Raw genomic sequence first — 15834 nt, 5'->3', positions numbered from 1 at the left:
GACAATGTCATACTGTGTTTAGACAATGAATGGTAGTGCTCAGTTGTCAATATTTTTATACATTTCCAGGTGAAATACTGGGGAAAAAAAATTAAGAATTGTTATATTATGGGAAATAAACGTATATAGTAAAAGAGATGTGTCATGAGTGGTGACAATGCTAATTTATCATCATAAAAAACAAGAGATTTGGATTTTAATGAACTGTTCAGGCAGATAATTATATCTATGTGACTTGTTTAATCATGACTCTAATAACCAGAATATAGATTATGAGGAACAGATCATAGGACCCTGTCAGGATTCTGTGATATGCTTTAAATGACTGCGCTTTTATTACTGAATGAATGGTTCTGCGATTGCAAAATTATAATTTATTCCCAACCTATGCGCCAAGCAGAGTCTTGTTTACAGCAGATGCGCTTTCCAGTGCGGTGGCTCCATCAGCACACAATAAGGAGACCTCCGACACAGATTTATACTGATTTCATTAGTAAATCAATCCCATGATCTCTGGACCAACTTCAAAAATCCAAATGAGAGAAAGACAGAGATGAATCACTTCATATCGCTGCAAATGTCATAATAAGAAGACAGCCTCCAGACAAATGAAAGCCAGGCGGAAAGGAACTCTTCTCACGCACATCACAGGCAAATAGGAAAACAAAATGAAATCTCCACTTTCTACTTGCCTATTATCTATTTCATATCTATCTAATCTATGTAAAAAAAAATTCCTCCATCTTTAAAGTAGACATATCGATCCTTGCAGCGATTTTTTTTTTATCAATTGCAATGTGTTGGTGCTGTCACTTTCCTGTGGTTCTATCTATCTATCTATCTATCTATCTATCTATCTATCTATCTATCTATCTCTAATATCTATCTATTAAAAAAGAAGTCGTCCAAAGCAGCATCGTTTCTATGACAAGAGGGTGCTGTCCAAGGGTGCAGCTTACAAAGCCTCTAACAATGGGTGCACATTGCTGACAATTTTTTCTATCTATCTATCTATCTATCTATCTATCTTTCTCGTACACTGACAAGCAAAAGGGTAACAATGTTTTGAACTTTTGACTTTCAGGCTTCATATCTCACCATCCACTACAGCTTTAAACATGAAAGTACCATTGTTTTATAGAGAATCATCTTGGCTATCTAATACATTAATTTGACTTACAACTATTTAGCATATGATTAGTTATACAGATTCTTGTCATGTAACTGGATTGTTACTGTTTTGCTCCTGGTGGTGGAAAAATCTTTTTCTTCTTGTATACTACAAATTACAATCTGTTCTTACATTCCTTAATAGCTCAGTGTTCCAATTGAGGAATGTATGCATCTATATTAATTTGCACTTTACGTAGATATTACTTATGCACTGATGCACTTTTGTAATTTTTGTGATATAAGAATTTTGATTGTTTAATTATACTGGGAATTGAATTCCCTTTATATATCTGTCATTATCACTGCTGTTTGCTTGAGAAAGGTTCTGAATGTGAACCGAAACATCACTTTGAAATAAACCCACTGACATTATATCTATCTATCTATCTATCTATCTAAAAATAAATAGTCCAGAGGATATCTATTATCAAATATAGCCTAGAAAAGTTTAGAGTAGTGATCTAATCTGGCATTTATCATCAACTAGCAGAAGGACCCGGCTTTGTAAGCATGTATTTAATTTTTTGTTTGTGTAGTGGCCTCATGAGAATAGGTTGGTTGCTATGGAAACCTGGTGTAAAGCTATGTGTATGTGCAGACTGAAGAACCTGTGAGTTTCCATTGGTCCATAAGCGTCATGTGATCATGTGTATCTCAGTTTGAATATCCGTCAAAACTCTGCAATCAGTAGTTATGGAAACCTGGAGTAAAGCTGTGTGTATGTGACCTTGTGTAACAGTGTCATCCACAGAACCCTGCCCCTTTAAAGCTGACCTACAGCAGTGAAGAAAAATAGCTGGGTTGTTATGGAAATCTGGAGTAAAGCTGTGTGCATGTGGTGGCTAAGTGCCCGTGAGCTTCTATTGGCTGATAAGACACATGTGACCGTGTGTATGAGTGAATTTGGTGAGGACCAGATAAGTTGTTTGGTTGCACATAAAAAACAGACAGACATAAAGATTCAATGGATAGATTCTACATGCTTCTGGTTAGAATACCTATTTAAGACTGTAATTCCATCATTATACAGTTCTGTATAAACAATTAGTAAGAGGAGAGGATTGTATATGTTAGCCGTTCTTATACTATAGCTTGTGTCTAGAGAAACAATTTCAGTTCAAGTTCCCATATAGATGCACATTACTTACATATAGAATGAGAGCACAATTTAATCACTACAGATACCCACAGATATACATGATAGACAGACGGATAGATAAATATTTATTTTATTTTATAGATAAGTGTCAAGTTAAACTTTGCTACTTCTGTACACCTAGATAGTCATAGAGCTCAGGAATTGGCTCCATTCATTCAGCTGCAGTCCTATATTTAGGATGAGCTGGAGGCTGCTGTGTGGGCTCTTTTTTCTGGTATCCACCTTAGGTAGTGGTTGGCAGCAGCACTGTACGTTTTCCATTTTTTCAGTAAATCTGCTCAGGGATGGTAAAAAATTGCCTTTAATAAAATTGAATGTGGATGCCTCTTCTGCTAGGAGTAGTCACTAGGGGAACAGCATGGCTGACCAGGTGGGAGGGCAGAAAATTGTATGACTCCTGGGATATCTAACATGTCTGTGTTCCGTGTTCTACTCTATTAAAAGAATACTGAAACAAATATAAATGTAATAGAAATTAAATCCTAATGTAACAAGGTCATATAAACCATAAATACAAACTATAAAGATGCCTGGGAGAGACAAGTATAAGTTGTTCCATCCTCTTTTCTACTGGGTGGTGTGAATCTGTGTACAGTGCCTCTGTACAGAGCAACTGCAGATGCAGCAAACAAGGAGGGGGGGGGGGGGGATAAGCCAAAGTTCATATTGAAAGGGTGTGGAGAGAAAACTATCCTGGATGCCATAACCTGGTGTTATGATATATTGCATAATATTGATATTTGGTGTCATGATGCATCTGTATGTAAAATCAATTAAATAATTTGTTCAGAAAATTTTAACTTTAAGTTGATTTTCTTGTGCTAATTTTTTAATACATTGATAGATGTTTGCCAAGCCCAGGAAGACAGAAGTCCAGCATCAAAAAGTCTCCAAATAGGCTTTAGTGGCATTTTGTGTTTATTTTTATACAAAACAATTTGCTAAATTTTACATATATGCACCATTTACCCTACTTTTGAAAAGTGGATAGGAAAGTTATCAAATGCAGAATCTGAAAAGTCACGAAAATTGTCACAACAGAATTGCAATAATAATATACCGTATATACTCAAGTACTGTATAAGCCGAGTTTTTCAGCACAGTTTTTGTGCTGAAAAAGCTCCCCTCAGCTTATACTCAAGTAAAGCAAAAAAAAAATATATATTTATTTTTTTATTTTATTTTATTTATTCTTATTTTTTTATTTTTTTTTTGGGGGGGAGTCCATGACCAGCCACAATAGTAATGTATAGAATCTCCAATAAAATAGTGAAAAAAAAAAATATAATAAAAAAGTAAAATAAATAAAAGTTCTAAATCCGTCCTTTCCCTAGAATACATGTGAAAGTAGAAAATTACTGTGAAAAACATACACATTAGGTATCCCTGTGTCTGACAGTGCCTGGTCTACTAAATATAGGGTATCTGCAGTGCTCCTGTTCCGTCGGGAAAGGGTTAATAGGAGCACTGCAGACACCCTATATTCAGCCAGGCTGAATTCCAAGTGTGTGTGTGTGGGGAGGAAACAGTCCTCAAGCTCAGGGAAGGGGCAGATGGACAACCAAAACACCCCCTCCCCTTCTACAGCACCCAGCAACTACTGCACCCAAAAACTCCGACTTATACTCGAGTCAATAAGTTTTCCAGTTTTTTATGGTAAAATTAGGGGCTCCGGCTTATATTCGGGTCGACTTATACTCAAGTATATACGGTATGTGGAGAAACGTCTTAGGACAGAAGTGTTATGCTTAAAATCTCCCCCATTGCATCAGGCTATGTCCAGCCTATAAATTGTATTATATTATTATGTCATGTAGTCTGTAACAATATTGTGCAATAAACATTTGTCTTTTGTCAAAGACATTGTTGTCTGATGGAAGTCAGGGGCATGTATCCACTATCCTTTGCAGTGGTTGGATTTGACACCACCACAGTGATTGGAGCTCAGCGTGTATACATTCTATTCCATGTAAAGGTTTTGTTCTGCTTGCTCACTCTGACGTTTACATAGCAGCATGATGAGATTTTTCCATTTCGTCTGCCTGACACTTCTTGGATACAGTCTCTGTGCTGGCCCTGGACTCGGGGAACGCTCTTTAACGAGTACTGATTGACATGGAAACAGGCTCTTAACATGGAAAGTCAGAGAAGGGGCAGCTGCAGCACGCGAGCTGCCAAGTGCTGGCTATAAGTAGAAAGGAACAGTAGCAATTGTGTCATTCCAATATTATTCATTAGAAAGCTTTTAATTGCAATTTGTCAACGTAAAGCATCATGCATATTACATACTTATCATGTCAAGTTATAGCACATTAATTATGTTTTATATATAGATAATGCATTTTAATAAGGTGTATAATAAAGAAGAAGACGCCAATGGCTACATTAAAATAGGGCTCTGCTTAGTTATTGATTCTACCCCTGCTTACAACAATCCCCTTGTCACAAATTCTTTGTCACATCATTGATGCAAACAGTTTGTATAAACTCCATTTTTGATGATTTTTCTCTATGAGGGCCTGATCAAGGCTAGTTGTGAACTGAGAATAAAAAGACTTGTGGGTGCCCTAATGCTAATTTAGATAATCTAAATTTAGAAAATCTAATGTACTGCTAATAGGAGCATCCTATTTGTCCTCGTGTCTATTAGGGCTAGTTCACACGTGAGTATAAGGGGAGGTTTTTGACAGCGGATTTCGCGTCCAAAACCTCCCCTTATAATGGTGGTCTATGGAGACCGCCGGGCTTCTGTTCTCCACTAGCGGCGAGCTGCTGCTAGCGGAGAAAAGAAAGGACATGTCCTTTCTTCAGGCGGAAGCCGCGCTGTCTCAGTCGCGCGGCTTCCGCCCCCCGCAGCTTCCTCCTATGTCGGCTCATTGATTTGAGCCGACAGCAGAGGGTTAAGCCGCGACAGCGATGGTCGCGGCGGGCGGGTTTTGACAAGAGAGAGACGCGGCTCGCCGCGTCTCTCTCTGTGTCAAAACCCGCGCGGGCAGTTCACGTGTGAACTAGCCCTAACTGGGGAAATCAAGGACATGTTGCATTTTATTAAGTGGAGTCAGTGAATTTCAGTTATTTATCCCCTTTCTTATGGCAATAGCAGTATCAGGCTGAGTTCACATGAGGTATTTTGGTCAGGATTTTGAGGCCGTATTCGCCTCAAAATCCTGACCAAAAAGACAGCTCCCATTGAAATCAATGGGAGCCAGTCAGGTCTTTTTTTCGGGAGCCGTTTGTTCCGGCTCCCGGAAAAAGAACAGACATGCTCATTCTTTTCGGCCTGAAGACACTCCCTCCTCCCGACTAGGCCCATTCATTGGGCCTAATCGAGAGTGGAGTGCGAGACTGGATGCCAGTGCAGTACATCGGAATCCAGTCGCGGCTACATGTTTTTTGGTCCGGAATCTGAGGTGGAGGCCGCCTCAGTTTTCGGACCAAAGAACCCTGTGTGCACTCAGTCTTAGAACCCTGACCAAGTTAAAGTAAAATAAATAAAAAATCTTTCAAGGGAGTCTATCACCTCCTCCAAACATACTCAACAGCTGTCACCACCGGGATAACAACATATCTCTGGTACATATGCAGTTTTGTATATTTGAAGAAAAACTAATTTGAAGTCAGCAGGAAAATCCGAATCAAAGTAATCCCAGAGCCCTGTACACTTTCCAAAATATTCCTGTGTTATTCAGTAGAGATGAGCGAGTAGTTAAATACTCAATATTCGATATTTGTTTCGAGTAGCCCCCGAATATCGAATCCTATTATAGTCTATGGGGGGGGAATGCTCGTTTCAGGGGTAAGCAACATTTGATCAAATTGGACTTACCAAGTCCACGAGTGAGGGTCGGGCTGGATCCTCCGTGCAGTCTTCTCCGTGCAGCGTCCCCGTGGCGTCTTCCGGCTCTGAATTCACTCTGCCAGGCATCAGGCCTGGGCAGAGCGGACTGCACATGGCCGCACTACAAGACAATGGCCACTTACAGTCAAAGTGGCCATTTTCTTGTAGCGCAGACATACGCAGTCGGCGCATTCAGAGCCGGAAGACGCCGCGGGGACGCTGCGTGGAGAAGATTTCTAAATGTAGGAGAAGAACCAGCGTTGATCGGCCGACTGTATAGCATTTGGCCAATCAACGCTGGTTCTGCATCGAATTTTTCCATTCGAATAGCGAGTAGTATTCGATCGAGTACGAGTATTTCGAATACCGTAGTATTCGGTCGAATACCTACTCGATTGAATACTACTCGCTCATCTCTATTATTCAGCATTGCAGCTCCATTATTTAGAAAATTGCTGATTTATTCATATCCAAATTCAGTTAAAAGGGCTTTTCATGAATCGCTCCACTGTGGTTTATTCGCATAGTCTTAATATACCAAGGGTTTATTCATTCATGTATGTATCCTTAGATTCCTATAGACACATGATCTATAAGAACTTCCTATCTTGTCAGCTTCATTATCACATGTTTTACAACTAATCCAGTAATCCAGCATCTTCAGAACAGAAAATTGTTCCAATTTTTTAGCTGCCCTAGGCACAGCATGTAATAAAACCACTGCCCAAAGGATGATTCCACTGACATGGAAATAGTGACATTGAAACCCTGGACAGTTCATAATACAAGTAAATGCTACTTTAATATAAAATAAATTCATCGTCACAGTAAATGCACAATCACATTGCGGACTGATTAATCTCCTTTAAGATATTATCTCCCCAGATGTTATTTTTCCAAGAGGATGATTTTATATTCTTCCTTTAATTTAAAGAGCCCTCGATAATTCCGAAGAGAGATTGTTGTCATGTACCCTGCTCATTTATCTGTACAGTTGCTAGAGGCAAACACATCAGCAGAAGAGCTGTGATGCGATGTGATAATGCCCATGAATGGGAACTATTTACTTTTTCTTCAAACATGGTGGGATAACAAGAAGACCTATTAAGAACAGTATAATAATCCATTTACATCAAGTTCCCCGTTAGTGTAGGGGGCCATACCAAATTATTGCAATAATCCTTCCGATGCAGCTGATATTGAGTACACATAGGTATCTAGTTTATTTCTATGGGTAGTAAGTGCAAAAAATGAAAATTTAAGCCTTTGTCGTTTATGAAAAAGTTAACAAACTAAAGAAATGCATGCAAAAAGGAAATTAAACCTAGAAATCTGGAGGTACAGAATATGCTATTAATAGGTTACAAAGTTTCAAATAAAAATGCAAGAAGGTACACAGACTGAATTAGGAAATGAGACTTAAATAAGTCTCAAAAAAATATTGCCTAGAGACAGAGATTATGTCTAGGGATAACATTTTGACAGCAACTGATCGGGGGAGGGAGTTATAGTGGACAAAAGGAGGGCTGAGAGCCAGTCAGTTTAAACACTGGATTTGGTAGATGCAGAGACGATAGGTAAGGGCGGGTTCACACCTGCGCTCAACGTCCAGTTTGTGTAATCCAGTCACTTTCCGTCTTCGGCCCTTTGATACTGGACAGGAGATGGAAACATGGTGGTCAGTTTTCAAACCATTCACTTTAATCGGTTTGTAAAGGTGACTGACTGTGTGCGTCTTCTGCCTGTCCGCAAGGAAACCAATTTTTTTAGCCAGACACAAAGTTGGACATGCAGGACTTTGTGTCCAGTTAAAAAAAACGGTCACTTTTGCAAACCTATTCAAGTGAATGAGTTAGAAAACTGACCGCCGGGTTTCCTGTCCATTTTTGTGGGGAAGAAGATGGAAACCGTCTGGATAACACAAACTGGATGATGAGTGCAGGTGTGAACCCACCCTACATCTCTAACAAGAATAGAGATTGTAATAGTGTGAATGTTGTTAGCAAAGAATTACCACCACATTACTACTCATGGAACACATTTTAGGGAAACCAGAAAGCTTCCCTTGCTTTGAGGCTAACCTTAGCTGAAGAACTCAGAGACCTCCAGACCACAGGCAATTGCCCATCTGCCAAAACATGGTGGTCCAACAGATGTCGGCACAGAACATCTGTACTATGTGGCACTCCTTTTCTCTCTGACTTGGAAAATACATGTAAACAGCCACTAGACACAGACAAGCATTTCTGTGACCAAATGGTTTGAGGCCACATAGAATATATACCCTGCTGTAGAGCATTTGAGACTGTCATATGGTTATGATACAGATAGTACTATTTGTAATTGGATAACAGAGGGTGACTTGGATAAACAGGCAATATTAATAGTAAAATGACCACGAGGTTCAGTGTTGATAAATATAATGGTCTACATATGGAGCACAAAATAAACATATTAATACTGTGAAAATATAGCATGTAATGCCAATGTGCTGCATCAGAAGCCAATAACATTTTATTTTATTAGGAAAGGCATATTATTTTTTTTTTTATTAATCCCGTTATGAAGTACGTTGTGACCATATCTTGAGTATGCAGTCCTGTTTGGGGCACCTGTCTACTCAAAAATTATCAGAAAGCTGGATAGTGTTCAAAGATGGACAACCAAATTCATGTTATTAATGAGGGTGGATACATTTAAATGGGGCTAGATATCTGTATTACTGAACCATGTGAAATTACATTCTGACTTTACAGTGAAATAATGCAGCAATAAGAGGACCCTGCTCATCCTATTCCGCCAACCAGTGGCATAAAACATACATGTACACAGCCAGTGAATGAAAGTTCACATGACAAGGGAAAAGGATTCACCGCAGATGTAGTAGCAAAGGGTGCACTTTTCTGGGCCGATAGGAAGTGATCTGGCTAACCTGCTATGCATGAGAATCCAGAAGGGGCAGATTTCAGGGAAGACTTATCTGGGCATAAATATGACACTCAGTGGAGAGTTGCAGACAGTCTGAGGATAGAACGTAGCCTAGAGAGTGGGAAGATAAACTGAGTGGAGACTGAATACTGGCACCCAGAGGGCCCTAACAGAAGACCCTGTGAGCAGAAGCATGTGTAATGGCAGCTCAGTGCGAGATTCTGATATTATCTTGTTTGTTCATTCACTCGTTTCAACAATACTTCTTTCTAGTACACCAGAAACCTACTTATTACTTATAACCGGGTTGTGGTCACTGTGTCCACTACCTGGACATTATATTACATAACAATCAGGGCCGCCATGAGGAATTTTGGGGCCCCATACAGCCTAAGTGTCTGCCCCCCACCACCACCACCATTTTAAGACTACTTCATTTTGCGACAATAAACCAGTGATTTTCAACCTTTTTTGAGCCGCGGCACACTTTTTACACTTCAAAAATCCCGGGGCACACCACCAACCAAAATGGCACAAAATGACACTAAAACAGTACATATTATACATATAGTTAATAATATAGATTCTAAATGGTTGAATCTTTGGTTGAAATAAACTGCAGCAAAATCTGCAACAAAAACGCTGCGTTTATGCAACGTGGGGCCTCAGCCTTACGCCTCCTGCATACAAGTGGCACGCATGTGGTTTTCACTGATATAAACATTAAAAATTAATTGACAGGGCCACAAATGCAGACAGATATAGGGTATATATAGGACAGATATAGGGTACGTATGGGACAGATATAGGGTATATATAGGACAGATACAGGGTACGTATAGGACAGATATAGGTGATGTATAGGACAGATATAGGGAATGTATAGGACAGATATAGGACCTGCTCTATAATTTTCAGCTCTTCAATTTGGCCCAGATACACAGCCACAAAAAGAATGGCTGTATATATGGGTCCTTAGAAATGTATAGGTCTGTACTTATATCCACAGTTGTGTATAAAGAGTCTGGCCATGTATATTACAGGTTACAACTCCATGTGCCTCATATTAATAGCAGTGAACCCCATCATGTCCCTCACATTAACCCCCTGTGTGCTTTACATAAGGGACACTGATATGTGAGACATATGGAGGTAATAATTAAGTAAATATCTTCATTATATAGTACCCCCATATGTCACACATGTTATTAACTCTTATGTGAGCCACACAGGGGTTAATATGAGGGACATGATGGGGTTAATTGCTATTAATGTGAGGTACATGGAGTTACTAAAACTAAAGTAATAACCCCAAATGCCTGACATTAATAAGAATAGTTACTAACCTGGTCTTTTCTTTTACTTTCACTTTGTTCAGCTTCCTCTCCTTCTCTCCTATTCTGGGCTGCAGACGGCAGGAGCTCCTCACGTGTAGCAGCAGGTCCCTTATCCTGTGCAGTGAGAGGCTCATCTCTGATTGGTGGGCAGGGAGAGAAGGGGGCGTGTCCTACACCTGAGCTCTAGCAGAGCAGTGTAAGGACGCTCCGTCTACATTACAAGTACACGGGGACTGGCTGCTGTGTCTGCAATATACAGTAGGTCTCCCGTGCCAATCTTGGCACGCGTTTGGGGAACTTTCCCCGCAGCACACCCGGCACACTGGCTTAAACAACCTCCTCTGACCTGGGGCCTGGGCAGTGGGCACTGCAGGGGGCCCGATCGAAATGTCAGGGCCCCGATCGGTCCCCGTCCCCCAATCCAACCCTTGGACTGCTGGCGCCAGGGGCCGGGCCCCCCCAATTTTTCAATTTGGCCGGGCCCCTGACGCCAGTAGCGGTAGTACTGCCCTATCGGCGGCCCTGATAACAATGCAACTTCAATATCGACCATACCATCATCGTTGCATTGCCTGACTGGGCCTTAACCACTGATATATGATCACACAAAATGCATGGGACTGAGTGTTAATGGCCACAGCAGGCAGCAAACAAATAACAAGCTGTTCACATTATAATCATATCCACAAATATACATAAAATCTTAACCAATGAAAAGTAATATAAATATCATAAACAGGTATGAACATATAACCAACTACTAATATATGTCCTATAGTGCAATACTATAATAGTGTAGATATCAGCAAGAAGTATCAAAACACTAAGCAGCCTTACCGTGGTACCTCAAGGTAAACCTATCATCAACCAAACCAACTTAAAACATACCTACAGTTTTAAACAACTTTTCATAAATGAATAGTTCAATTAAATGTAAGAAACTTTGTAATATATCCATATTCAGCTTCACACATACAACTCTATGGAGCAGGGCGAGATTATCAGGAGTTGTATTTCTTTAAGGTTACCATGTCAACCTGAGAATCTTCTGCAATTTCAGAAGTTTCCTTGGTTTGTTCAATTTCAGCCCTTCCCTCCTGAACCAGTTTACCTGATAATTTAGTACTCTAGTTTGGCTCGGAACCCAGAATGTGTGTATTGGATGACTTCTCTGACCCTCAGTTTGCTTCTGGTTATTCTTTTATCTGTTGATTCTGTCTTGACGTTTACACTTGGATTTGACCTTTGGCTTTGTATTGAATATCTGTTTTGTCTTTTGATTCTGCCTGTGATGACTCCTCTTGGTTTAGACCCTTTGCCTGGATGTTTATTCTTCTGTTTAAGTTCAGCCCTAAAAACCTGCTGAAGCTTAGTCAGAGATTTCTAGTGGGAGTACTACATTACACATGCAGTGCCCATGCCAATGGTGGGAACATATTTCACACAAAAACTAGCAACCATGCCTCATACATATCCCCCACTGCATGCCGAATGGACCTCCATAAGGACTGGAGAGCAGAACGCTGGTTCCAATTTCTTTTGAAGAGGCCATATCTCTGCAGAGAGTATGGGGAGGAGTTCTTTACTGTGGCTGTAGTTGCCACCTGATGGACAGCAAGACTGGCAATGGCAATATAAAATGTTTCACAAATGTATGTTGTTGGCAATGGAGGTTGTGACTTACCGGAGGAGGCATTTTGATTGGCAATATGGCTATAGCTGACAATGAGAGGCATTGTGGCAGGCACTTAGGGGTATTCTGGACAACACTGGGAGGGACTGTGGCTAACACTGGAGGCATTGTTAAAGGCAATGAAAGGCCTGGTACTTTAAAACCAGTATAACTGGCAAGGGAATCTGTCATTGACACATTCTGGGGAGGCTGGCCTGTATGCACTGTGGTTTGCACACTGTGGATGTACAGAGGGAGCACCTGGCTGGGACATAAGGGGGCACAATATAGTTAGCATTGTAATAAACACACAACTGTTCATTTTGAAGAAAATGCATTTCTAAGTCATATAGCCATTGAGCGTCTACAGTCAGGCTTCTGCCTGATAACTGAACCTCATAGGGCCAATTCAATTTGCCATGTTCAGTCTGAGAAATATAGTTCATGCAATGACGGCATTTTCCAGACCAACTATAACTATTTATGATGTTGTGACTTTAAGGCTGACCATGGGTGTACAGTCCTGGAATTTACAGACTCACAAAAGTGAGTTCAGCAGCCAATCTGCAGTTTCATGGACTGAACATGGTCATTAAAAATCATCCTTTACGACTTCTAATACCTCTAATATAATTTCCAATAGGGATACTTAATCCCATCGGTTAGTTATTTAGCACATATTATTGTTATTTTCAGCTGCATCCTGATTTATGAAGCAGTTCACATTAGCTTACTTCAGGTAATGCCTGTTTGTTGGATTCATTCTTGGTTGGAATTTCTGCGATCTACAAGTGATTTCCATACAGCAAACACAACTCGCATCTACCTTTCATCTCAAAGTACCCCCGACAATTAAACAAGAAATCCTTTGTCATTGTGAAGTAATCCTCCATGCAAGCGTGTAATCACTGAGCAGTCCTGGTTCCTTTAATGGATGCACATCACTTTAAACTAAGCTTCTGCCATCTGTCCTGTCCTCTACTTACATAGGCAAAATGAAAAGGGACATAAATCAGCAAGGGAAGAGTACAGGAAGGATTTAAAGACATGGCCTGTTTAATGAGCAGGGCATCTGTTTTACCTCCCCGACTCAGACTGCGAGGTGAGTAAGGTAGATTTAAGAGATTTATGTCTCCTGTTCAGGAAAAATATATTATATTGTAGAACTCAAATACTTTATCCATCTTGTTACCAAAGAAAAGTCAGCAGCAAATGTACAATTGTTTGTAAATGCTCCCGGGTGTTTTTGGAATTTTATGTATTTATTTAGTTCAGTTAATGCCTTCAATGACTTCATTTACCTGAACAGGACTGCATGGCCCCCTGAGGCCCTGAGCGTCTGCATGACTATTCTATGGAGACCACAGGGTCATATAAACAACATACCTCCCAACCATCCCAGATTCTGCAGGACAGTCCTGGATTGTGGGTCATGTCCCGCAGTCCCGGTTGGCGGGAGATATTTCCAGGATTCAACTCATCTGCGAATTAAGTAAAGAGACATCCTAGTTCTGGTACATAAATACCATCTGGTGGCACCAGCGCCGCACCTCGAATGAGGCGACTGCCTCAGGCGGCATTATGCCGTGGGGGCGGCCTTTTTACTGACCTAAGTCAGTCCAGGACAATCTGCGTGCGAACTTTCCTGGCTTAGCGCTATGGCAGCCCGGCAGGGGAAGTGAGCTATGCTATACCAGTGAGCTGAGGGTCCAGCTATCTCAGGGGCCCACCGGGGAATTCACCTGTAAGTCAGTCCAAACCTGGGTGTAGTGGCTGTGACAGCCACACTATGGGGATGACCGAACAAAGCACTGCTCGTTTCTCAGTATGTGCTAGATACTGTATATGATCATTAACCGATAAAGTACCAAATTCCATCAACAAGAAAACGATCAATCAATAGTAATTTTATGAATACAGTTTAGCTATCACCTACATGTTCTAAATGTTAGACATAATACCACTGAAATCCTACTGGTTCAGGAAACAATCTCAGTATAACAAAATATGTGTGTCATTTATATTGTACATATTCACCGTATTACCACATTCATATAACCTATTACAGCATTGGCAACTCGAAGGCTTTGTTGTACTTGCCAACATTTAGTTGGCCATGGGAATTTTCGGGTGACGCCAAGCCTCCTTGGGCATGACCACACTCCCTTTCTTGTGACATGATCAGTAAATTAAGTGACAAAAACAAACAATTGCAACCCCGGAGGGGCTGGAAATTTGCCTGCTCATGCGGCAGTCCATTTTGTTGAGCGCTTCCAAGAGAGTTGGCGAGTATGAGCTTTGGAAGTTTTATTAGGAGTCTCAAGTGCAGATTTTTTGTTGGAAATGATAAAATAGCTGCGCTGTTTTGTCCGGTAAAGTGACTAGCACCATGACAGAATTTCGATGAATGCCATTTACAATCAATGGGGTACGTTGGGCGTCCTTGGTGTTCATCATGTGACAGAATCAGCTGTTTGTTATTCAACTCCTTATATCATTTAGAATAGAGAAAATGCAGGTGTGAACACAGCCTAAATACCGCCATCTCTGAGAAGGGGGTTACAGTATTGTAACAATGTACATACAGTATATGATAAACTACACATCCTTTATGAGGGCTGCTATGCTGATTAAGAAGTTTAGGGAGTCTTATCCATCCCTTTCATGAACACACTGCAGATTTAGGGGTGTTGCTGTTATTACTGATACAGGGTGCCCTCCATGTTTCCAAGGCAGAACACAGGCAAATGAATCTGGTGCTAGTAATGAAGAGGAGATCTCCTACATACACACGGCTCGGGCTCCTGGTCTGTGCAGAGACGTCTTCCTCTACCAGGGCATTCTTTTTTTAAGACGTTGGATATGAAGCAGCTAAGAGGAGGAGAGGTTGCTAGGCAACCGCTCTCCCACAATCCTCTATCAGCTCAAAGATGATAAAAAGAGCCCAAGTGACAAAAAAAATCCAGATTTTTTTTTTTTTTTGTTAAATAAAAATAGGATGTTACTGAAACTTAAAAGAAAAAAAAAAGTCATACATAAACAAAAGAAGAAGAGTGTTTATAGGAAGGAGAAGGGAAGGGAAAACACAAGGAAGCAGTGACTTAGGAAGAGACAAGAGATGAGAGAAGACTGGAGGAATCCAATTATGTTATCAACTTCAATCCCCAGAGCTGTTCTAGTTTTCACAGGGTTTTAAGGTTCAGTCCCACTTAGAAGGCAAGGCAATGTCTCTTATTAAATATTGCTTTCCATCATTCATTAGAGAACTGTCTATTCATCCTTCTGCTCTGTCCACCATATTATCAGTGGAGTCATAAGATATAGGTCTGGAGGGAGCACGGTTTGCCAGACACAGTGTACCATTTATTTTTTTCCCTTTGCAAAAACACCATCAGCAAAGAAAAAAATAATAGATGTAGCAGCGCTGAGCCTGTCAGATAGAGTGGAGCTGAGTGTGCCATAATCATTGTGATATCATCATGTACTATGTAGTGCAAAATATAAGTGCATACATATCTGCTCCATTACCTAAGCTAATAGTCTCCAACCTGTCACTCTCTATACTTGCAAAACTACAATTCGTAGAATGCTGGGGAGTTGCAGTTTTACAACAAATCCTAGTCGCCACAATGGTTGATATCTTAATATTGTACATTAGCAGGCAGTGGTGTAGGCCCCTTAAGTCCTGTGGTGCAAACTTTGAACCCCATGTCATATTCTTGATAGC

The 15834-nt window shown here is 40.6% G+C and overlaps 1 protein-coding gene across 1 annotated transcript in view; it reads right to left on the bottom strand.

Moving 5' to 3' along the window:
* The window catches only part of LOC142210731 (synaptotagmin-1-like), a 166206-nt gene that overhangs the window by 93171 nt on the left and 57201 nt on the right, over window positions 1–15834 (bottom strand). The window lies entirely within an intron of this gene.

This window comes from Leptodactylus fuscus, chromosome 6 (assembly GCF_031893055.1).
Source record: "Leptodactylus fuscus isolate aLepFus1 chromosome 6, aLepFus1.hap2, whole genome shotgun sequence".
NCBI lineage: Eukaryota > Metazoa > Chordata > Amphibia > Anura > Leptodactylidae > Leptodactylus > Leptodactylus fuscus.
Note: the sequence above shows the minus strand (reverse complement) of the source record. Positions and strands in the feature narration are given on the sequence as shown.